The following is a 26,179-nucleotide window of genomic DNA, read 5'->3' on the forward strand; positions in this document are numbered from 1 at the left end:
CTGTAATTCAGGCTGTCATCAATTGTGACACTGACAAGTCAAACAAGTCTTTGGTTCTTCATGTGCTCATTTTTAAAAAGAAAAAGTATTCCACAATACTTTTTATTGATATCTTATAAAAACTGTTTTTCTAAGCAGCATGTGGGATACACAAGATAAAATCCAAACCAGGTCTTCTGGCCAAAGTGTACTGCTGATCTAAAATTATCACAAAAAACTCTTTTCTGAATGAGCTAATTAGATAGACAGCATTGTCAGTGTTGATACCTTAAGAGGATGAAGAAAAAGAGAAGAAGATCAATGTTTCCCAGGCCTCCCCAGAACTGCAGAGCATAAATAAGTGAACATGCTGACAATGTTTAAGGTTGACCTTGATAGAAGAGAGTTTATTCCACATGCTTCTAGATGCAGAGTGTACTCACTAGAGTAAACTGACCTTGCTGGGCATTTGCTTGGTCATACTACATCTTTAATAAAACTGATAAAAATAGAAAGGTCCTGGAAATATCAGTAGAATAATGATCAAAGGATTTAAGTGTATCTGTCCGTATATCCTGCAAAGTAAAATTACATCATCATAGACAGGGATTAATTGTGGCTGCTTGCCTGAATAGCTAGGGAAATGAGAACAGGATGTTCTGGGAGGATTTTTGATAACTACCAGCCAAGTCATCTCTGCACCATTTTTCCTGACACTACCAGGCAACATACTCAATATTTTATTAGCTTCTCAAAATGACACTTTATGATGAAGCTCAGGTTTTACAGTCAGACCCTTATTAAAACAGGTCACAACTTAGTTATATTAAAATAATAATAATCAGCAAAACCTATTAAATAAAAACATACTATGCAAGAATCAAAAAACAAGCTAGATCAGGGTTCTTAACCTAGGGTCCATAGGATTAGGTTCTTAACCTAAGGTGCATTTTGTACAAAACATTATGTGCGTGGGTGTGTCTGGGAAGAGGAAGGATCCTGTGATACAAGATTTTCAGTGAAGTCCATAACCAAAAAAAGGTTAAGAGCCTTGAATTATCAAGTAGAAGAATGTGCCCAAAAAAAAAAAAAAAAAGAAAGAAAGAAAAAGAAAGAGAGAGAGAGAGAAGAACAGAACAGAAGAAAATAGAAAAACTAAATTTTAAAAAAAGAAGCCTTGAATTAGATGGTATGTCTAGACTCTTAAATCCTATGACTCCATGCAAATTTAGTGACATTTTAGATAAGGCAAATGATACATTTCTTAAGGAAATAGTATTTTGCTTCCTTCTAATTCATCTCATCTATCCTTCATCCAAGTTCAGTAAAAGTCAGCTTCACTTTTTTTTCTTTTTTTTAGAGGCAGGATCTCACTCTGTGTCCCAGGTTGGAATGCAGTGGTGGAATCATAGCCCACTGCAGCCTCAAAGCAAGTAGCTGGGACTACAGGTGTGCACCACCATGCTGGGCTAATTTAGTTTTGTTTTGTTCTGTTTGTAGAGACATGGTTCTTGCTAAGTTGACCAGGATGGTCTCAAAACTCCTGGCCTCATGCAATCCTCCCACCTCAGCCTCCCAAAGTGCTGGGATTACAGGTGACAGTCACCAAACCTGGCCCCAGTTTCATCTTAAAAGTTTTTAAAACTCCATGGCTTCAATTAAGCAATTAAAAATTCAGTTAAGTAGTGTCCCACGATTTCAAAACCTTCTATGTCTTGTCCTCAGTTGATCTTCCTATTTTTTAAGCCTCTCAAAGGTCTCAATTTTTAACTACAATGTATTTTACTTCTCAATAAGAAAAATAATCTCTTCTTAGGTCTTTTCCATCAGAAACCACTCTTTCTAGGTCCTGTGTATATTTTCAAATCAACTGAAAATAAGATCTCAGTCTTTCCTACTGCTAATTGGCTGGACTGTTAGTCCAAACCTGAGCCTTTGAAAAAAGCTGTTAGTCAACTCCTAGTCTGGCCAAAATTTAGTGACTGATTCCTACTCGTACCTCATAAATACATACTTTAAAAAAACACACAGAACTTACTAACTAGAACTATAATTTACCGTAAACTACTCATAAGAAATTACAGTTCTGCTGACTGGCAAGTAATTTGCAAAGGCAGATCAGTTTAGCTACATAATATAAGTATCTACCTGCACATACTGGCACTAATCAGGGCGTGAAATTAAACTTTTTATTTGGAAAGAAATAGCTGCTTCAAGGCTATGATTTAGCCTGGGAAGCAAACATTAAGGTCATCCTCTTCTCTCTGATGTTTATAGTATTTCCAATAGGAGAATCAAAGAAGGGCTGATGGCCAACTTCTGTAAAAGTGAAAATAATCTCTATGACGTAACAAATGTGCCACTTGCTTTACTAATTGCACAGACTTAACAAAACCAGTTGCTAAAGTATATCAGAGATTACTTAAAATACTGAGAGCACAAACTGATCACTATGGATACCTAATTTAGTTACTTCATTGAGCCAAGTAAATTCAACAAATACAAATGCTACAAATAGCCTAGACAGGGCACAGTGATACAAGCCTGTCCAGCAGCTACTTGGGCGGCTGAGACAGAAGAATCACTTTGAAGCCCAAGAGTTTGAGTCCAGCCTGGGCAACATAGCAAGACTCCATCTCTTAAAACTAAATAAATAAATAGATAGATAAAATAGCCTATAACCATTTTCATTACAACACAGATAATTTTGAATTAGCTGGGTTAATGAGATCCTACTCAGTAATTTAGCCAATTGCCAAAATATTTCCAACATTCATCAAAATCCCCTAATATAAACTTCAACTTACTCTGCTATACTATACCCATATTATTCTAATATCTATTAAAGAAAGCAAACAAGTAGAAAAGTAGCCCAAAGTCAGCACATGGCTCTTGCCTGTAACCCCAGCACTTTGGGAGGCTGAGGTAAGAGGGCTCCCTGAGCCTAGGTGTTCAAAGTTGCAATAAGCTATGATAGCACCACTGCACTCCAGCCTGGAAAGAAAGGAAGGAAGAAAGAAGGAAAGAAAGAAAAACAGCCCAAATAATCATGAGCAAAATATCTGCTCGAAAGGCAAGTGCAGGTGTTTACGACTAATTGCTTCAGAACTTGACTAGCCTGAAAAAAAAAAAAGAAAAAAAAAAAAAAAGAAGACTTACAGAAGCCACAGCAGTTCTCAAAGTGTCGTCCCAGAACCAGCAGCATCACCTTGAAACTAGTTAGAAATGCAAATTCTCAGGCCCCAACCCAGGCCTAAGGAATGGAAAACTCAGCATGGGCAAAACCCTGTCTCTCTGAAAAATACAAAAATTAGCCGGGCGTGGTGGTGATGCATGCCGTAGTCCCAGCTACTAAGGAGGCTGAGGTGGGAGGATCACTTGAACCTGGGAGGTCAAGGCTGCAGTGAGCTGTGATAGCACCACAGCACTGCAACCTGGGAGAGAAAGACTGAGACTCTGTTTCAGTAAGTAAGTAAGTAAGTTAAGTAAGTAAGTAAGTAAGTAAATAAATAAATAAATAAATAAATAAATAAATGCTCCAGGGAAGGCCCAACAAGCTCTCTAGGCAATTCAGATGTACTTTTTGTTACAAAAAGCCCTTAAAAACTTAGCCCAATTCTCTAAGCAGCTTTAGTAGTGTTTTCCACTAAAGATAAGTTACCTTTATCTTTTTTACAATGTAAAAAGTACACTTTAATTGGTCTAAGTTCAAAAACAAAATAAAGATGATAAAGCCCATGCAATGTCTTTCCAAAACAGGAAGCAGTCACCATCTCAAAATTGAAAAAGAAAAAAATTATTCAGAACTACCTAAAAATAAATAGCCTGATTTTACAACTACCACAGAAGAATCACCAATGGATGGTAAAACTACTGGGTGAAACAATGTTGTGAAATAAGATATTTACACAGTCTCCAAGTTTGCTCCTCTGAATACTTACAAGTATACCTTTACAACAGAGAAATCTAGTGAATACAACCTTAATAAATGATCAAACAACATCTCCAATAATGGAACAAACTGACATTATATGCCTTCTGATGTAGTGCACTAAGAAAAAACACAGCATATTATACTCCTGCCAAATTTTTTACCCTGATCTAATCATGGAAAAACAGACAAAAACAAATGAGGGACATTCTGTAAAACTACCTCAAACTCTTCAAAAATGGCAATATCATGAATAAAAACCATTAGGAAACTACTGTAAATTAAAGGAGACTAAAGAGATATTATATATAACGTGACTGGATCCTGAATTTTTTTTTAAAGAGCTGTAAAAGACATTCTCAGGGGCCAGGCGTGGTGGCTCATGCCTGTAATCCCAGCACTTCGGGAGGCTGAGGCAGGCGGATCACCTGAGGTCGGGAGTTGGAGATCAGCCTGGCCAGCATGGTGAAACCCCATCTCTACTGAAAATACAAAAATTAGCTGGCCATGGTGGCAGGCACCTGTAATAACTGCTACTCAGGAAGCTAAGGCAGGAGAATCACTTGAACCCGGGAGGCGAAGGTTGCAGTGAGCCGAGATCACGCCACTACACTCCAGCCTGGGCAACAGAGCGAGACTCCATCTCAAAAAAAAGACATTCTTAGGACAACTAGGGATTCTGAATATGAACTGTATATTAAATAATAAAAGGTTATCAGTGATCAGTGTTAAATTTCCTGAGTGGAATCTTGTATTGAGGTTAGGAATGAGGATGCTCTTGTTCTTAGAAAATACATGAGGAAGTAAAGGTGAAATATCATGTCTGCAACTCTCAAATAATTTAGAAAGAAAGTATAACTTATATTAGGAAAAGTCAAATGTGGCAAAATGTTAACAATTAGATAACCCAGGTGAGGGATATGAGTTATCATTGTGTGTTTCTCATAATTTTTCTGAGGATTTGAAAAAAGAATGACACCATCCACACCTCTCTTCAAAATTTTATTTCTCAAAAATAAATCAAAAGATAACATCCCTCACCCACCAAAAAACTATAAAATACCTACTCTACGGTGCATGTTAATTCTACAGTTGACATATAACTTATATTTATGGTACACTGTGATGTCAAAGTGCTTTTATGTATACTCTCTTACTGAATCTTCAACCCAGTAGATAGAACAGTTATTGTTATTCTCATTTTAGAGAAGAGGAAATTAAGGGACAAGGTTAGTATAGCACAATGATTAACCACACTCACTCTGGAGCTAGAATGTCTGAGCTGGAAAACCAGCTGTGCCATTCACAAACTGTTTGATCTTGAAAAAGTAACTTAACCTCTCTGTGCCTCAGTTTCCACATTTGTAAATCAGGATGATAATAATAATACACACCTAATAAGATGAGAGGACCAAGTGTGTTAATATACTTAGTGTCTAGAATCCTGCATGGTATATACTGAGCTACAAGTGTTGGCTGCCATTATTACTGTTATTTTACTATTATTATTATCACCACCCAAGAATAAGGTCAGAGAATAAGTAAAAATACAGTCATGCGGCCCTCTAATGACACTTTAGTCAAATATGGTCAGATACACAACAGTGGTCTCATAAAATTATGACACTGTATTTTTACCATACCCTTTCTGTGTTTAGATACACAAATACCATTGTGTTACAATGGCTTACAGGATTCAGTGTACAGTAACAAACTGCACAAACAACAGGTTATACCACATGGCATAGGTAGATAGTAAGGTATACTATCTAGGTTTGTCTACGTACACTCTATGAAGTTCACACAACCACTTAATCACCTAACTATGTATTTCTCATAATGTATCATGTGTTGTTAAGCAATGCATGACTGTAGTTAAGACAGGACTTGAAACCAGGTCTTCTAACTCCAATTCTTGTGTAATTTCCACTATGCCAATAGTGTTTCAATCACTTATACTTAGACAAGGAAATGGAAAAATAAGTGTCATTTCAAAAAGGATGTACTTATGTACATGACAGAGTGCATGAACAGGAGAAGGAAGTTTGCTAATTAAAAGCGGTTATTAACGGCCGCTGCCCTGTCTGGGAAGTGAGGAGCGCCTCTGCCCGGCTGCTGTGCAACCCTCCAAGTGTGAAGTGACAGCCTTGTGTGTGATCTTTCTGCCCTCCCCAAGTTTGCATTTTCGACATTAAAGTTTACTTTTTAATTAAAAAAAAAAAAGAGCTTGGCCGGGCGCGGTGGCTCAAGCCTGTAATCCCAGCACTTTGGGAGGCCGAGACGGGCGGATCACGAGGTCAGGAGATCGAGACCATCCTGGCTAACACGGTGAAACCCCGTCTCTACTAAAAAATACGAAAACTTAGCCGGGCGAGGTGGCGGGCGCCTGTAGTCCCAGCTACTCGGGAGGCTGAGGCAGGAGAATGGCGTAAACCCGGGAGGTGGAGCTTGCAGTGAGCTGAGATCTGGCCACTGCACTCCAACCTGGGCGACAGAGCAAGACTCCGTCTCAAAAAAAAAAAAAGGGGGTTGTTAAATCTAATTCATCTTTAAGAGACACATAATCTGGATGCTTAAAGTCCTTTATAATTTCCAAAATATTTGCTCTATTTATAATAATTCCATTTACTCCTCATAACGGCTCTTTGAGGTACAAAAGTAGGTATTATCTTTGCTTTCTAGATGAGGAAAGTGAGACTCAAGGAGATGAAGCAACATGCCCAAAATCTTATGACGTCTAGGAAGCAGAACCTGAAAACCAGGTCTTGTCTTCACTATAGTACAATGTAAAATTTACCTACCAATTTAAACTGATTACAAGGTATTTCAAAGAAGACACACTAACAAAACAGGTAGAACTCCCATATTGTCAGTTGTAAACAAAAGAAGTTATAACTAGTCCATTCAGCAAACAGATGTCACTCTGCGAAGCTTTGATATTTTTCTTAAATACCTTTGAAAACAAGGATCAAAAAATATGAACTCTTATAAAAAGGGCTTTATTGTATTTTTACAGCTTATTACATACCTTGTAACAATCATTTTGTTAAATGTGAATGTCAGTTTTATTTTCGGTCCCTTTTTTCCTGGCTATTTACAAGCTTTGTAAGAATCGTTCCTTAATTAAGTCTAAACATAGTTTTCTATAAATGGATTCCTGGAAATAAAACGTTCAGACTTAAGAAATGATTGTCACAGAGACTGTAACAGGCCGTAAAAAAACGAGTGCCACTTTAAACAAAGATATCTCATTTTAATTAAAAAGATAATCATCAGAACATTCCTACACTTAACAGAACCATTTAAAGAAGCTTCTTAGGAAAAAAAAATATGCAGTATATTATCCAAGCTTCCATACTATAATTTATAACATATTTAAATCAAAATCTGTTGATCCTTTAGTATGAATTCTTATATACTGTACCTACATTTTAAAGACACACTGAAAAAGAAGAGGTCCAAATGAGATAAATCACAAGTCTAATTCTTTTTAACATGAATGCTTTCAAAAGATTATATTTTTCCACAAGACATTAGTAAAACACATTTAAGAGTACTTAAGAAATGCTTTGTAAGATGACCACATATAAACCTAAGGATTCTATGTAGTTTATTGACGAGATGGGTATCTGTCAGGTAAGGGGACCATATTTAGAAGACTACCATATAATCAAAGGTGACCCATACCTACATAAAAAGAGTTTCCACTTTCAAACTCTGATATAAGTGGAAGCAATCCTTTCTGATTTTCAAAATGCCATGTCTGGATATGATTACAGGCAAAATCTGACAAAACAGGATTCTTTTCAATTAATTCATTTGGCTACCTTTTAAATTGTTTGTTTTTAAATCATGTGAAATTTATAGTCAACATTCCAAGAGAGAAGGAAATAGACCTTGTAAGTTGTCATTATAATTAGGTGCAATTTAAAAACAGATACATCAACGTTCTTCAACTTAAGTCACCTTTTCTAAATTAACACTGAACACTAAACCTGAATCACTGCTTGACAGCCTAGTTCTAATTTCAATATATTACTGAATATTGCTTCAAAACGGATGTTTTCCCATGGAAACAAGTTATAATTGGGGCTGGGTGCAGTGGTTCATGCCTGTAATCCTAGCACTTTGGGAGGCCGAAGTGGGCGGATCACTTGAGGTCAGGAGTTCGAGACCAGCCTGGCCAACATGGTGAAATCCCATCTCTACTAAAAATACAAAAATTAACCAGGCATGGTGGCATATTCCTGTAGTCCCAGCTACTTGAGAGGCTGAGACAGGAGAATCGTTTGAACCTGGGAGGTGGGGGTTGCAGTGCGCAGAGATCATGCCACTGCACTCCAGCCTGAGTGACAGGGTGAGAATCTGTCTCAAAAAAAACAAAAAAATAAAAATTTTTAATTGGGAACCTATGTCCTGAGAACTTGGTAGCAAATAAAAGTACTGACATGACTAACGCCACCAAAACAAAGATTCAATAACTGTAAAACTCACAATCATTAAAAAGAAGGAAATGATGTTCCAGTTTCATAAAATGGGAGTAACATACCAATGATCAGCAAGTGTGCATTCCAAATGTGAGAAACATAATTCTTCCACATTCACTCACTAAACAGATTTAACCTCAAGCTAATAACCAACTCAAAAAAACACTCAACATTTAATTAGCAATCATTTAGTTTGCTTCTTATAATACAGACTGCTGCTTGGGATGATTTACAAAGGGAGAAGAGATAGATGGGGCCAAATTAATAAATTACTCAAGGGAAAGCCTTCCTTGCCTCAATCTAAATTACTTCCCTGAATAAGAGTTATTAAAATCATACCATTGATCTGTGCTACCAGGAACATGAAATCAGTAAATGTAGATCATGATCTTGTTCACGATCTTGATCACAGTGTCCGTGTTTCTCACTTATTTCTGCTTTATTTAAAAAATGTTTAGGCATATAAAAAAAATTTTTGGTCATCGATCTCAGTTTATTAAAGGCCACAAGTGTTCTACACACCAAAGGCCACCAGAAAAGAAAAAAATTCTCTGAAGTCACTTTATCCACATTGTCACATGGCTTACTTAAAACTTTGTAGATAGGTTTCAGAGTACCTCAAACTTCACTGAAAAACCATTAATATTCAATAGTACAAATCACATGTACATTCAATAGTACAAACTCCTTTTTAAAAATATTCATGAAGTCTTCATAGAATGTTAAAGTTAGGCATATCAAATATTTTGTTCTGATGACCATGCATTATCTTTGTATTGGATCCTCCATTAATACAAGCATCAAGAATTGAGGAATGCATTAGGCAAATGCAAATTGAAACCACAGTCGGATATCACTATACACCTATTAGAATGGCTAAAATTAAAAATACTGACAATTCCAAATGCTGACATGGACGCAGATCAACTAGAACTCTCACACAATGCTTGTGGGAATGCCAACTGGTACAATCACTCTGGAAAATAGTTCAGCCATTTCCAAAAAGGTTAAACCTACATTTATCACTCAATTTTCCCTCATGGGTATTTAGAGAAATGAAAACATTCACACAAAATCTATACACAAGTGTTTATTTAGAGCAGCTTTATTTATAATCACCAAAACCAGAAACAACCCAAATGTCCTTCAGGAGAGAATAAACAAAGTCCGGTACACTACACAATAAAATACTACTCAACAATAGTAAGACATGAACTCCCGATACATGCAACAACATGGATTAATCTAGCTCAAAGGCATTATGCTGAACGGAAGAGGTCAGTAACAGAAGATTTCATATTGCACGGTTCCATTTATATGACATTCTCAAAAACATAAAATGAAGTGAGGAAGAGGGGGTTAGAGGTGGAGGAACAGTATAAGAATTTTTTGTGGGGAGTGACAGAATTGTTCTTATCCTGATTGTGGTTTACATGAATCTACACATATTAGAATTCCTAAAACTGCATACACTAAGAAAAGTCCATTTTATTGTACGTTCATTAAAAAAAATGGAATCAAAAATTTGCATACATCAGGCATGAATAAATACACATTTAAAGAGTAAAATGGAATGAGAGTGGAATGCCTATTCAATAAACTTTGGGAGTCTGTATGAATTGTTTTGTGTTAGAATGTTGTTGTAAATGCACCACCACCACCACCACCTTATCCTTATGACCTACAAAGCACCTTTACATTTACCTTATTTAATTGTATGAATTACATCTTCTTCCTCTATGTCAAGATGCCATGGCTGATGGTGATTATGAGCTGAGGGACCAGCCACAGCATCTTTAAAATAAATGAAGATGATACACAATCTGTTCACAGTACTAGGAGGAACTACCAGTTTTATTGTGATGTGATTTTAATGTAGTACCTCAATGGCCACATTCTAGGATGTTGCTATTGTCCTTCCACTAGATATACTTCTTCTAAGTGTCATAGCTTGCTTATTTTTCTACTCCCATAGTTCACTATTTCTCTAGCTGCAAACAGCCTACAGAAGTAAATTGTTTACTGAAACCAACTTATTACCAACTAGTTGGAATTCAGAGAGTCCAAGCCTTGGCCGTGAGATGTGTCTCATTCTGCCATCACTTGTTGTTGAGATGGAGTCTCGCTCTGTTGCACATGCTGGAGTGCAGTGGCATAATCTTGGCTCACTGAAACCTTCGCCTCCCGGTTTCAAGTGATTCTCTGGCTTCAGCCTCCCAAGTAGCTGAGACTACAGGACTGGGCCACCACACGCGGCTAATTTTTTTATTTTTAGTAGAGGCAGGGTTTCATCATGTTGGCCAGGCTGGTCTCAAGCTCCTGACCTCAGGAGATCCGCCTGCCTCAGCCTCCCAAAGTGCTGGGATTACAGGCGTGAGCCACCGCAACTGTCCTGCCATCACTTTTGATTCCAGTTAATTCAGCTCCTTCCTGCTATGTTTCCCAAGTACAAGGCCTCACCTTTTACTCTGGTTCTAGCCACATCATTTCCCCCACTTCCCCTGTGTTGATACACTGGCCAGCAAACAGTGGACTAGATATTTTGTCAAAGCATGATCCTGAGAAACACCAGCATCAGAAACATCTGATATGCTTGTTAAACATGCCAATTTTTCAGGCATACCAAGTAAAGGGGAAGGGGGGAAAAAGAACTAAGAATCTGTACTATATTTTAACATGCATTCCAAATAATTCCTATACAGGGTAAAGTGTAGAACTATTACAATAGACACTAACCAGTATAGGCTGAATGAATTAATTATTTAGTTCCTTGCTAGGTTTCCCAGTTCCACTTGTGAGTTCAAGCTTGAAGCAATGCTTTGCCACCTGTTTCTAGTACTCACTAATGCTTTCTGCCTACTGATCTCCCCAGAATATCTGCCCCAGACTCTCTGCCATTATTCTCCCGCTGAACGTATACCCTTGTATATGAGTTACTTTTTGCACTGCTATAAAGAAATGCCTGAGAGTGGGTAATTTATAAGAAAAGAGGTTTAACTGGCTCACGATTCTGCGGGCTGTAAAAGAAGCATAGCGAATTCTGCTTCTGGTGCTTTCTCCTTCTGGGGAGATCTCAGGAAACTTAAAATCATGGCAGAAGGCAAAGGGGAAGCAGGCACATCTTATACGGCCGAAGCAGGAAGAAGAGAGGGGGACAGAGAAGGTGCCACACACTTTTAAACAACCAGAACTTGTGAGAACTCTATCACGAAAACATCACCAAAGGCGGAAATCCGCCCCCATGATCCAAACACCTCCCACCAGGCCCCACCTCCAACGTTGGGGATTATAATTAGACATGAGATTTGGGTGGGTGCAGAGACAAATCCTATCACCTTCCCTTGCTAAATTCCCCTGAGTCCACAAACCTGGTTGAGTTGCCAACAGACACCTAGCTCAATTTCTTTTCCTCAACTCTTAGCCACCCCACAGCACCTGGCCTCTGTAGCTTTGTGCCTCCTTATCTGGCAGATTTCAATAAAATTGTGTCCGTAATAGACAGTGGCTATGAAATTACTCAAAACTGAATCCTGATATTTCTCTCATATAACAATTTGAGTACAGCTGCTCCAGAGAACTTCCGTTCAGCCTACTTTTTATGTGGATACACTTTTCTTAACCTCTTATTATGGATACTTCTAAATATAAAAAAAAGTACAAAATAATATACAATCCCTATCTAATCATCACCCAGCTTTCCACCTTCCAAATTTCATATATTCTATCACTTTGCCCATCTTTTTTTTGGGGGGAGACACAGTCTCGCTCTGTCACCCAGGCTGGAGTGCAGTGGTGCGATCTCAGCTTACTGCAAGCTCTGCCTCCTGGGTTTATGCCATTCTCCCACCTCAGCCTCCCCAGTAGCTGAGACTACAGGCGCCCGCCACCATGCCCAGCTAATTTTTTGTACTTTTTAGTAGAGATTGCGTTTCACCGTGTTAGCCAGGATGGTCTCAATCTCCTGACCTCATGATCTGCCCGCCTTGGCCTCCCAAAGTGCTGGGATTACAGGCGTGAGCCACCACGCCCGGCCCTGCCCATCCTTATTTTTATGACTATATCTTAAATGTAAAGTCTCCTTATTATAGTTAGGGACTATTCCAATATCTTCACCCACCAAATACTCATTTTCCCTTATCTACCTACTGCTTTGATAACCCTCTAATTGCCCTGAACATGACTGATGCCAGCTATATTTTGCTCTTTTTCTTCATTTGTTCTACCCTACTCTCAGCAACCTTCTTCATTCTGTCTCCAGAATATCCGTGAATATCTTTCCTCCTTTTCCATACCTACTGCCCCAGCTCAAGCCCAGTCTCTTGCCTAGACTATTACATACTTTAAATGGCCTCCCTGCCTCTCTGTTACCCCTCCCTATCTAATCCACTCTAAAGCACTACAGTGCTCTTTCATCTTTGTTGTTACTGCCCCCAGTGGGAATCAGATTCAAATGTAAATTACAGATCTTTTAGGAAAAAGTATTCACATGTTTATAGCTTGTAAAGGGGCCACAGACCTTAGATTTAAAACCTCTGTACTATTAGCAACAAAGAGAATTAAATTTTTAAAATAACACCTAAAAACATCTAATTCCTAGGAATAATTTAACAAAAGATATATAAAGACCTCTATACAGAGAAATTCGAGACCTAAATAAATGGAAAGACACATCGTTTTTGTGGACTATGAAACTCAAAAGTGTTAAGATCTCAGCTCTCCCAAAACTTATATATGGATTCAATGCAATTCCAATAAAAATCAAAAAAGTATGTTTTGTGGAAACTGACTAGCTAATTCTTTTTTATTTTTTTTGGAAACGGAGTTTCCAAAAAAAGGCTGCAGTGCAGTGACACAGTCTCCACATACTTCAACCTCCGCCTCCTGGGTTCAAGCAATTCTTCTGCCTCAGCCTCAAGTACCTGGGATTACAGGCATGCCCCACCATTCCAGGCTAATTTTTGTATTTTTAGTAGAGATGGAGTCTCATCGTGTCGGTCAGGCTGGTCTCCAACTCCTGACCTCAGGTGATCCGCCCACCTCAGCCTCCCAAAGTGCTGGGATTACAGGTGTAAGTCACTGCGACCGGCCTAGCTAATTCTAATACACATGAAAATGGAGGCAGGGCACCATGGCTCACGCCTGTAATCCCAACACTTTGGGAGTCCGAGGCAGGTGGATCACGTGGTCAGAGAGTTCAAGACCAGCCTGATCAACATGGTGAAACCCCATCTCTACTAAAAATACAAAAATTAGCCAGGCATGGTGGTGTGTGCCTATAATCCCAGCTACTCGAGGCTGAGGCAGGAGAATCGCTAGAACCCGGGAGGCAGATGTTGCAGTGAGCCAAGATTGCGCCACTGCACTCCAGCCTGAGCAGCAGAGCGAGACTCCATTTAAAAAAAAAAAAAAGAAAGAAAAAGAAAATGCAAAAGGCCAAGATAGCCAATGCAATCTTGGGGGAAGGGGAAGCTGAGGGGCATATACTATCAGATATCAAGAATTGTTATTATATAAAAATACAGAAATTAAGACAGTGTGGTATTGGCACAAGAAGAGACCAATGGAGCTACTGAGAAAATCCCAAAAGGAGGCCCACATATATATATATACACACACACACACACACGTATATATACATATTAATATGACAAAAATGACCCTGCAATGCAACAGAAAAAGAACCATCTTTTCAATAAATAGTGCTGAATAAGTTGGCTATAGAAAGAAAAGGAAAAAAAGAATTCTGATCCTTTTGTAGTTTGTAAGCATGACGACTGGGTTTTCATCCTCATGTGTGAGGTGTGCCTCCCTCAAACCTTGTTACATAGGCACATTACTTTTCTGGCACAGAGAAAGAAAAAAAAAAAAAGAATGCTGACCTCTACCTCACACCATATGCAAAAATTAATTCCAGATGGATTGCAGAGCTAAATGCAAATTGTAAATAAAATTTCTCACAGACTTGAAGAAGTATCTGTAACACATACGAAAGCAGCATTATTCACAAAGGTCAAAAGGTAGAAGCTTCCCAAGTGTCTGTTGACAATAAATAAAATGTGGTATATACATACAATTACATATTATTCAGTCTTAAAAAGGGAAAAACATGGATGAAACCTGAGTACATTAAGTACAATAAGCTAGTCACAAAAAGACAAACACTGTATGATTCTACCTATATGAGGTATCTAGAGGAATCAAATTCATAGGGAAAAAAAAAATAGAAGGCTGGGCGCAGTGGCTCATGCCTGTAATCCCAGCACTTTGGGAGGCCGAGGCGGGTGGATCACCTGAGATCAGGAGTTCAAGACCAGCCTGGCCAACAGAGTGAACCTCATCTCTACTAAAAACATAAAAATTAGCTGGTGGCACACACCTGTAGTCCCAGTTACTCAGGAGGCTGAGGCAAGAGAATTGCTTGGCGGAGGTTGCAGTGAGCCAAGATCGTGCCATTGCACTCCAGTCTGGGCAACAGAGCAAGACTCCATGTCAGGGGGGAAAAAAAAAAAAAACACCAAACAAACAAACAAAAGGAATAGTGGTTGCCAGTAGCTGGGATAAGGGAGACATGGATAGTTCGTCTAATGGGTATAGAGTTTCAGTTTTGCAAGACAAAAAAGTTCTAGAGATTATATATGCACAACAGTGTGAACATACTTAACACTACTGAACTATACACTTTAAATAATTAAAATGGTAAAATTTACATGTATTTTACCACAATAAAAAATATTTAAATAAAACTTGTATGTGTATGTGTATATGTATATGTGTATGTGTATGTGCGTGTCCGTGTGTGTGTCTGTGTGTGCAGATAAATAAAGTCAACATCTTGGCCCAGTGAAGTGGCGCACACCTATAACCTCAGCATCCCAGCACTTTGGGAGGCTGAGGCAGATAGACCACTTGAGCCCAGGAGCTCGAGACCAGCCTGGACAACATGGAGAAACCTCATCTCCACTAAAATGCAAAAAAATTAGCCAACATTTGGTGGCACACGCCTGTAGTCCCAGCTACTAGGGAGGCTGAGGTGGGAGGATCCCTTGAGCCCAGGAGGTCAAGGCTGCAGTGATCCTAGATGGGAGAAAGGAAGGGAGGGAGGGAGGGAAGAAGGAAGGAAGGAAGGAGGGAAGGAGGGAAGGAAGGAAGGAAGGAAGGAAGGAAGGAAGGAAGGAAGGATCGATCTGTATGATCTTGGGATAAACGAAGAGAAAAAGTGCTAACCATAAATTAAAAAATTGAAACTCCTGGCCAGGCACGGTGGCTCAAGCCTGTAATCCCAGCACTTTGGGAGGCCGAGACGGGTGGATCACGAGGTCAGGAGATCGAGACCATCCTGGCTAACCCGGTGAAACCCCGTCTCTACTAAAAAATACAAAAAAACTAGCCAGGCGAGGTGGCGGGCGCCTGTAGTCCCAGCTACTCAGGAGGCTGAGGCAGGAGAATGGTGTAAACCCGGGAGGCGGAGCTTGCAGTGAGCTGAGATCTGGCCACTGCACTCCAGCCTGGGCGACAGTGCGAGACTCCGTCTCAAAAAAAAAAAAAAAAAAAAAAATTGAAACTCTTGACTACATTTTGACTACAATAAACCTCTACTCATTTTGTCAGGACCAGGCAAAACAGACATTTGCAGGATCAGCAGAGGTCTTAGTACAGGATGACAGAGTACCACCAGGATAAGGAACGGGCAGGCACGATGGCTCACAGCTATAATCCTAGCACTTTGGGAGGCCGAGGCAAGTGGATCACTTGAGTCCAGGAGTTTGAGAAAAGCCAGGACAACATGGCAAAACCCCGTCTCTACAAAAAATTAGCCAGGTGTGGTGGCAAGCACCTGTTGTCCCAGATGCTCAGGAGACTGAGGCAGGAGGATCACCTGAGCCCAGGAGGTTGAGTGAGGCTGCTGTGAGCTGTGATTGTGCCACTGCACTGCAGCCTGGGCAAAAGAGTGAGACCCTGTCTCAAAACAAACAAAAAAACAGGATAAGGGATATGTCCATACAGAAATATGGCAGGTAACATGGCAGCCCTGCACAGAATGTTGAAGTCCAAATGTGATGTGGAAAGCAATCTAGCACAGGTATCGGAGAAGGGTGTTCATGCAAGGGTGTAGGCCAGCAATCTGACATGGGGTTTTGAAGCCTAAATAAGTCAAGGATGGCATCTATATAGTGGATGTGGGGAACAGCAGCAACATGAGAGTGGTCACATAGAAAGGGGCTGATTGACTAAGAAAATACGTTGAGGATAATGAAAGCCAAGTTACTCACTGTCAGAAAACGGAGTCACAATTATGAAATTATTGAACGAATCCTGTGGTATTAGACTGGAACTGGGGATATCAGTGTGAACTCACGCTTTTAAATAATACGTAAGATAAAATAACAACATAAATGTGCAATATGCACCTGTGTGTGTGGTGTGTCCAGTATGATGGCTTGAGAGCAGTGACACCCCAATAGCAATAAGCACACTTAACCAGATCTGAACTTCTACATGTCATTCTCTACTAAAAGCAACTACTAAAAGAGCTTCTCAGAGAAATCACTAATTCCAGGGCTAGGGCAAAAAAAGTACAAGAAGAGCCTGGAGTATCTTTCAGTAAATAAGAAAATGCTCAACGACATCAAAAAGCAGAGGACGCAGTTTGAATGCCTTTCCCACTGGCCAAATAGGGAACAATTCAAGCATCAAAATAAATAATGAAGCTGGGAACACAAAAAATAATGAGGCTCATGCCTCTCAGCACTTTGGGAGACCACGTTGGGAGGATGTTTGAGCCCAGGAGTTGGAAGCTGCAGTGAGCTGTGATAACACCAGTGTACTCCAGAGCCTGGACAAGAGGGCAAGATCCCATCTCTTTAAAAATAATAATAATAATAGTAATAACAATAATAATAATCCAATAGGGGAAAAAAGGCCAAGACTTGAACACTTCAACAAAAGAGTATGTCTAAACAGTCAATAAGCCTAAAAAGGTGCTTGTTTACAATAGTCATTAAGGAAACACAAATTAAAACAGTGGGAGAGTACCATCATCCAGTAGAATGGCTACAACGAAAAAGACAATTTTTTTTTTTTTTTTTGAGATGGAGTCTCGCTCTGTCGCCCAGCTGGAGTCCAGTAGTACCATCTCAGCTCACTGCAACCTCAGCCTCCCAGGTTCAAGCGATTCTCATGCTTTAGCCTCCTGAGTAGCTGGGATTACAGGTGCTCACAACCACACCCAGCTAATTTTTGTACTTTTATAGAAGCGAGGTTTCACCACGCTAGCCAGACTAGACTCAAACTCCTGACCTCAAGTGATCTGCCTGCCTCAGCTTCCCAAAGTGCTGGGATTAGAGGCATGAGCCACCATATCCGGCCTCAAAAAAGATGATATTAAGTGAACACTGCAAGAATGTTCAGCAACTGGGACTCCCATACACTGCTAAAGAAAGTATAAAATAAAAAACATTAGCTGAGTGTGGTGGCACATGCCTGTAGTCCTAGTTACTCAGGAGGCTAAAATGAGAAGACAGCTTGAGCCCAGGAGTTCGAGGTTGCAGTGAGCCATGATCATGCCACTGCACTCCAGCCTGGGCAACAGAGTGAGACCCTGTCTCTAAAAAAAAAAAAAGAAAAACAGTTGCATAGGTTCTACTAAAGTGTCTTAGTCCATTCATGGTGCTATAATGGAATACCTGAGGGTGGGTAATTAATAATAATAAAAAAAAGGTTTATTTGGCTCACAGTTCTGCAGGCTGTACAAGAAGCAGGTGCTAGCATCTGCTCCTGGTGAGAGTCTCAAGGGGCTTCCACTCATGGTGGAGAGCGAAGAGGAGCTGCATGTGCAGAAATCACATGCCAAGAGAGAAACCAAAAGAGAGAGGAGGGAGGTGCTAGACTCTTAAGCAACCAGCTCCGGCAGGAACTAATGGAGCGAGAACTCACTCATTTCCAAAAGGACGGCACCAAGCCCTTCATGAGGAATGCACCTCCATAATCCAAACACCTCCCACCAGGCCCCACCTCCAACACCAGAGATCAAATTTCAACATGAGACTTGGTGGGGCCAAACAAGCTATATTCAAACCATAGCATAAAGCTAAACATTTTCATACCCCATGACCCAGCAATTCCATTCTCAGGTACATACTCAACAGAAATATGTACATATGTTTAAGGAAAGACATGTAGAAGATTATTTACAATAGCACAATTTAAAGTAGCCAAAAACTGGAAATAACCCAAATGTCCATCAAAAATAGAATGACTAATCTGAACGATTAATCACAGTGGAATACATTAACAAGCATAAACACACCATACCTCCCACAAAAACCTGAGTGAATCATCTTACAAACAATATGGGACAAAAGATACCAGACACCAAAGAATACACCCTGGAATGATTCCATTTAGATGAGCTTACATACCAATAACAGTAAAACTAATCTATAGATATTATAAGGGAGTGATTTCCCTTGGGAATAGGGAGTTAGTATCCAAAGCAGGCATGAAGGCAACTTGTGGAGTGCTGGTAAAGTTCTACTCCTGATCTAGATAATGGTTACGTAGATGTGTTCACTAGGTAAAAACTCACTGAGTTATACATAATAATTTGTACATATTAAAAATATGTATTTGTATATATATTTTACTTTAGTAAAAAAGCTCACATTAACACATACATAAAGTACACTAGAACATTCTTCTTAAATATAGATCTACGCCAGGCGCAGTGGCTCACGCCTGTAATCCCAGCACTTTGGGAAGCTGAGGGGGGTGGATCACGAGGTCAAGAGATAAGAGACCATCCTGGCCAACATGGTGAAACCCTGTCTCTACTAAAAATACAAAAATTAGCTGGGCGTGGTGGTGCGCACATGTAGTCCCAGATACTCGGGAGGCTGAGGCAGGAGAATCACTTGAACCTGGGAGGCAGAGGATGCAGTTAGCCAAGATCGTGGCACTGCACTCCAGCCTGGGCAACAGAGTGAGACTCCATCTCAAAACAAAACAAAACAAACAAACAAACAAAATATATATATATATATATATATATATATATATATATGTATATATAAAACTAGATTAAGTCCAAACTCCCTGGGCCTCCAATTTATATTTTCCTTCTTATCTGCTACGCTCAAATAATACCTATTTACCCACCTATAACTCACTACACCTGCCCAACTTCTGATCTCCTGGCCTTTACCCAAGTTACTTCCTATTCTTGGAGCTGCCCACCTCAGACACAAGTCTGTCAAAATCTATCTATTCTTCAAGGTCCAATACAAAACTTTCTTCTATAAAGCTTCTAAATATCTCTCCAGTTAAAACTAATTTCTCCTTCCTTTAACTCAATTTACTTTTTCTGTTTCCTCTCTTAAATTCTACAGCACTTTGTGCCACTATTTTAGCACTTAACAAAGTGTGCCTTAAGAGATATTTATAAATGCCTATCTCATGAGATTGTGAAGCTCTAGAGAAGTTTTACTCAACTTTGTATCTTCACCTCCCTATTCCCCCATAATGTCTTCCCCTATATGTAACAATGCTTTGCAATCAGTTCAGGCTCACATTTTTTATCAAATTACATTACAGGTACACTATCATGACCTCTCTTTGTCAACCCACTGATTTTTTTCCTATACTTTATTGCCAAGTACTACTTAACAGAAAATGTGGTACTCCAGCACAACTTAGGATCATACAATCCTAAATTTCCTATGAAAACCTTGGATACATAAAGGGGTTTTATGGTGTAAATTGACAATTAACCCCTTACTTATACATGGCAATTTAGAATTTAACATGAACTGAAAGGAAAAACAGAGAGAGACCCTTTTTAAGTAGGTAAAATTAACAATAGCCCATTTTCTGCTTAAGAAAACTGGAGCTCAGAGTGAGGAGTCTGTTCAAGCAGCCACTGTCAGCCCACTGGCCAGTACACTTGCTACAATGTAGTTCATGATCATTTTGTATTATAAATGCATATACTCAATATACTAAATTTTACTTTTTAAGATTATGATATATATTCACCGTAGAAAATCTATAAAACATTAAAGAATTAAAAAAAAAAAAAAAAAAGAAGGCTGGGCATGGTGGCTCACGCCTGTAATCCCAGCACTTTGGGAGGCCAAGACAGGTGGATCACTTGAGGTCAAGAGTATGAGACTAGCCTGGCCAACATGGTGAAACCCCGTCTCTAATAAAAATACAAAAATTAGCCAGGTGTGGTGACGCACACCTGTAGTCCCAACTACTTGGGAAGCTAAGGCAGGAGAATTGCTTGAACCTGGAAGGCAGAGGTTGCAGTGAGCTGAGATTGTACCACTGCATCCAGCCTGGGCAACAAGAGCAAAACTCCGTCTCAAAAAAAAAAAAAAAAAAAAAAAAAATTTTTTAAGAAAAAAAAGAAAAAGAATTAAAAAAAAAGAACTATCACCCAGCCTGGGTGACAGAGTGAGTGAGACTGTCTCAAAAAATTTTAAAAAAAGGGCCAGATGCGGTGGCCCGCGCCAGTAATCCCAGCACTTTGGGAGGCCGAGGCGGGTGGATCACCTGAGATCAGGAGTTTGAGACTAGCCTGACCAACATGGAAAAACACCGTCTCTACTGAAACTACAAAATTAGCTGGGTGTGGTGGTGCATGCTTGTAATCCCAGCTACTCAGGAGGCTAAGGCAGGAGAATCACTTGAACCCAGGAGAAGGAGGTTGCGGTGAGCCAAGATCACGCCATTGTACTCCAGCCTGGGCACCAAGAGCGAAACTCTGTCTCAAGAAAAATAAAAATAAAAATAAAAATAAAAATAAATTTTAAAGTAAAAAAGCATTAAAGGAAAGAAATATCACCTAAGTAATGCTTTTCTGTGTATTTACTAGTATATTTTCAGAATACCATTAAATATTTTGAAATATTACCCATAAAACAGCAACTCACAAATAACCTCATTAACAGTTTGGTGTATATACATGGATTTATGAATCTGTGCTACAAAAATATTTACCCACATGCTATAATTCCTGGATATCTGTCTCTATGACTTTTCAGCGAAAGCATGAAAGTTTTCCAGACATCTAAATATATTAGCACCAGATCTTTGCAACCTTAAGTTTGGCTGCAGTGAAGAGATGGAAAAGCTCTTAAAATTGCTAGCAAGAGAGTTGTTGGGTTATTATGTATGACCTTGATACAAACTCTGTTACAGTTCAAATTCTATTACAAACGCCATTCCAGTGACATCAAGCTTATCAGTCCCAAAGATAGAAGAATAGCACCGTGGTATTGCTGAACTTCTCAGGGCATCACTGTGGAATAGTCAAGATTCTGATTATTTCTTCATGTTTTTTTTCTACATAACATGAAGAGAAGAAATCTGCTGTATTACATTGTGATTCTAGGAGCATCCAGTCAACAGGTATTTAGCAACCAATATGAAAAAGTGCTATCAGGACAGTGCCAACAATGGAGAGCAGAAAGAAGAAAGCACAATAGTTGTCATAATAAGCATCTTACCATTCGTCTCTAAATCAACTGTACTAGATCAATGCAGTAGATTACTGTCACTGTAGTATTGTGCAAGTTACTCCCTGCCCTACTTGACTTTGGGCTTTTGACTTTAAGTAAGCCAAGTTTAAGATCATCTACTATCCAACAAACTCACAATTTCAAGAGAATAAATACCTATTGTTGTAAGACGCTGGTATTTTGTGATTCTAAATGCCAATAGCTTACTGATACGATACTATGACAACAGTAAAGTCTTACTGCACTTCTTTGGTAATTTAAATAATCAGGAAACCTATATGTAAATCCAGACAGTAAATCTTCAACTCTGGCCACACCACTTGACTGCCTACCTCAGAGAGACATCTGTCAAAATCTATCTATTCATCAAGATCTAATATGAAGCTTTTTTCTACAAAGCTGCTAAAGAGCTCTTCAGTTAAAACAAACTTCCCAGCCGGGCGCAGTGGCTCACACTTGTAATCCCACTACTTGGGGAGGCCGAGGCAGGCGTATCCTGAGATTAAATCCAGGCAGTCTGACTTGAGAGCCTTACTTAGGTACGGTATACTTCCTCTTTGAAGAGCAGGAAAACTGTGGGATATTCGAGTTCGAGACCAGCCAGGAGGTCAGGAGTTCGAGACCAGCCTGGCCAATACAGTGAAACCCCGTCTCTACTAAAAAATACAAAACTTAGCCGGGCGTGGCGGCACACGCCTGTAGTCCCAGCTACTCAGGAGGCTGAGGCAGGAGAATTGCTTGAACCCGAAAGGTGGAGGTTGCAGTGAGTCGAGATTGCGCCACTGCACTCCAGTCTGGGTGACAGAGTGAGACTCCATCTCAAAACAAAACAAAACAAAAAAACGAACTTTCCCTCCCTTAAATTCTATAGCACTTTGTGCTTCTATTTTAGCATCTACCAAAGTGTGCCTTAACAAATATTAAGGAAACATGCCATCATATCCCACAGTTTTCCTGCTCTTCAAAGAGGAAGTATACCGTACCTAAGTAAGGCTCTCAAGTCAGACTGCCTGGATTTAATCTCAGGATACCTGCTAGCATGACTTTGAGCAAGTTACTTAACCTCTCTGGAATAATTTTCCTTCATGAAAAATGGGGATAATAACAATACCGAATCCACCTCACAGGATTATTGGGAGGACTAAATGAAATAATATATAGAGAGCTTAGAACAGTATATTTAAAACAGCAAATAGTAAATGCTAAATAAATATAGTCAAACTTCCGTAGCTGCAGGAAACTGGTTCCAGGATCCTCCCCACAGGATACCAAAATTCACAGATACTCACAAATCTCTTATAGTGCGTTAAATGGCACATAACCTACACACATCCTCCCATATATTTTAAATCATCTCTAGGTTACATATAATACTTAATATAATGTAAATGTTATATAAGTAGTTGTTATACCGTACTGTTTTTAATTCCCACTTTTATTGTTTATTGTTATTTTTTATTGTGGTCTCTTTCTCTGAATATTTTCAATAAATGGTTAGTGGATATAGAACCCACGAATATGAGGGGCCAACTGTAATAGCTGTTAGCTATTCGTGGCTGACTGTATTAACAAAACACAAAAAATTTCTTCTGGCCGGCCACAGCGGCTCACACCTATAATCCCAGCACTTTGGGAGGCAGAGGCAGGAGGATCACCTAAGGTCGGGAGTTCGAGATCAGCCTGACCAACATGGTGAAACCCCATCCCTACTAAAAACACAAAAATTAGCTGGGTGCGGTGGCGTGTGCCTGTAATCCCAGCTACTCAGAGGCTGTGGCAGGAAAATCACTTAAACCAGGGAGTCGGAGGTTACAGTGAGCCGAGATTGTACCACTGCACTCCAGCCTGGCGACAGAGCGGGACTCCATCTCAGGGGGAAAAAAAAAATCCAACTCAAAAGGTTCATCTTAGGCAGGCAGAAATTCTCTCTCCCTTAGCTCTGGGGCTTTTGCTCCCTTGCTTCCCAATCCCCACCTTGGCCACATATAAAGGTAATCCAGGAACTAGCAGGTAGTGTCTCAGAGAACAATCATATTCTTAGTTCAACAGTAATCTCAGTTATCTTTTTCACTTGGTTATCTCTAAGCCTTCTGTACAATGTTACAACTGATCTTATAGCTCTATCTCAATCAGGCTATGGGAAACTAAAAGGAATAAGCCTCAGACTATTCTAATTATTCAGCAATTCTCCCCAAGTACAGCGTAAATATTGTGGAACACTAGTTGAAACTGTTAAGATCCAGTGGACCCTTCCCATAGAGATTTCTCCCCCGCTCCACTGCCTATTTTAGAATGCTAAGATTGATTTATTAAGGAAAGTTTATTTTTATTGACTAGGTTGTTAAACTTTGGTAAATATTTTCTATTTCATCCTCAATGGATTCTCACTATACACATTTAGAAAGGACTTCTGTGCTATATTAAAATATTGCTGGTCAGGCGTGGTGGCTCACGCCTGTAATCCCAGCACTTACGGAGGCCGAGGCAGGTGGATCACAAGGTCAGGAGATTGAGACCATCCTGGCTAACACGGTGAAACCCCGTCTCTACTAAAAATACAAAAAATCAGCCGGGCGTGGTGGCACATGCCTGCAATCCCAGCTATTCAGGAGGCTGAGGCAGGAGAACTGTTTGAACCCAGGAGGCGGAGGTTGTGGTGAACCGAGATCACACCACTGCACTACAGCTTGGGCAACAGAGCGAGACTCCGTCTCAAAAAAAAAAATGCTAGAGCTGGGTATGGTGGCTCAAGCTTGTAATCCCAGCAACTTGGAAGGCTGATGCAGGAGAATCACTTGAGGCCAGGAGTTCCAGACCAGCCTGGGCAACACAGCAAGACCTCATCTCTACAAAAAAATAAAAAATTAGCCAGGTGTGGTGGCACAAACCTGTAGTCCCAGCTACTCAGGAGGCTGAGGTAGGAGCATTGCTTCAGCCCAGGAGTTTGAGGCTGCAGTGAGCTCAACCTATTGATGGCAGAGCTGCGCCCTAATAAAATAAAATACACGCTAGAAAGTAGGCGAGATGGCCGGGCGCGGTGGCTCAAGCCTGTAATCCCTGCACTTTGGGAGGCCGAGACGGGCGGATCACAAGGTCAGGAGATCGAGACCATCCTGGCTAACCCGGTGAAACCCCGTCTCTACTAAAAAATACAAAAAACTAGCCGGGCGAGGTGGCGGGCGCCTGTAGTCCCAGCTACTCTGGAGGCTGAGGCAGGAGAATGGCGTGAACCCAGGAGGCGGAGCTTGCAGTGAGCTGAGATCCGGCCACTGCACTCCAGCCTGGGCGACAGAGCGAGACTCCGTCTCAAAAAAATCACTTAACTCCAGCCTGTATTCAAGGCCAGCCTGAGCAACAGAGCAAGCAAGATCCCATCTCTAGAGGCCAGACACGGTAGCTAATGCCTGTAATCTCAGCACTTTGGGAGGCCAAGGCAGGTGGATCACCTGAGGTCAGGAGTTGAACAATAGCCTGGCCAACATGGTGAAACCCCGTCTACAAAAATACAAAAATTAGCCAGGCATGATGGCAGGTGACTGTAATCCCAGCTACTCCGGAGGCTGAGACAGGAGAATCGCCTGAACCCAGGAAGCGGAGGTTGCAGTGAGTTGACATTGTGCCATTGCACTCTAGCCTGGGCGACAAGGCAAGACTCCATCTCAAAAAAAAAAAAAAAAAAAAGATCCCATCTCTAGGCCGGGCATAGTGACATGCCTGTAATCCCAGCACTTTGGGAGGCTGAGGTGGGCAGATCACCTGAGGTAAGGAGTTCAAGACCAGCCTGGGCAACACGGTGAAACCCCGTCTCTACTAAAAACACAAAACTTAGCTGCGCGTGATGGCGTATGCCTGTAGTCCCAGCTACCTGGGAGGCTGAGGCACAAGAATCGCTTGAAAACAGTAGGTAAAGGCTGCAGTAAGCTGAGATTGCACCACTGTACTCCAGCCTGGGTGACAGAGTGAGACCCTGTCTCAATTAAAAGTTTTTTAAAAAAATAAGAGATCTCTTTTCCAAGTTTATTTTCTAATTTAGCAATAAATAATTTCTAAAACTACTCAAAGTAGGAGTTTTACTCCACAGTTAATAATTCACTTTTGATAATTTATGAAAATCTACTATAAACATAAATTTAGAAAATTAGCAAAAAGAGGCCGGACACGGCAGCTCATGCCTGTAATCTCAGCACTTTCGGAAGCCGAGGCGGGCAGATCACCTGAGGTCGGAAGTTCGAGACCAGCCTGACCAACATGGAAAAACCCTG

At 40.3% G+C, this 26,179-nt stretch overlaps 1 protein-coding gene and 1 non-coding gene across 10 annotated transcripts in view; one reads left to right on the top strand and one right to left on the bottom strand.

Moving 5' to 3' along the window:
• The window catches only part of BTRC (beta-transducin repeat containing E3 ubiquitin protein ligase), a 206,324-nt gene that overhangs the window by 174,421 nt on the left and 5,724 nt on the right, over positions 1-26,179 (bottom strand). The gene's annotated exons all lie outside the window — the stretch shown is intronic.
• Positions 14,144-14,244, top strand: LOC116269616. The gene has a single exon (XR_004177235.1). It is a non-coding gene; the product is annotated as a small nucleolar RNA U13 (small nucleolar RNA).

This window comes from Papio anubis, chromosome 11 (genome assembly GCF_008728515.1).
Source record: "Papio anubis isolate 15944 chromosome 11, Panubis1.0, whole genome shotgun sequence".
NCBI lineage: Eukaryota > Metazoa > Chordata > Mammalia > Primates > Cercopithecidae > Papio > Papio anubis.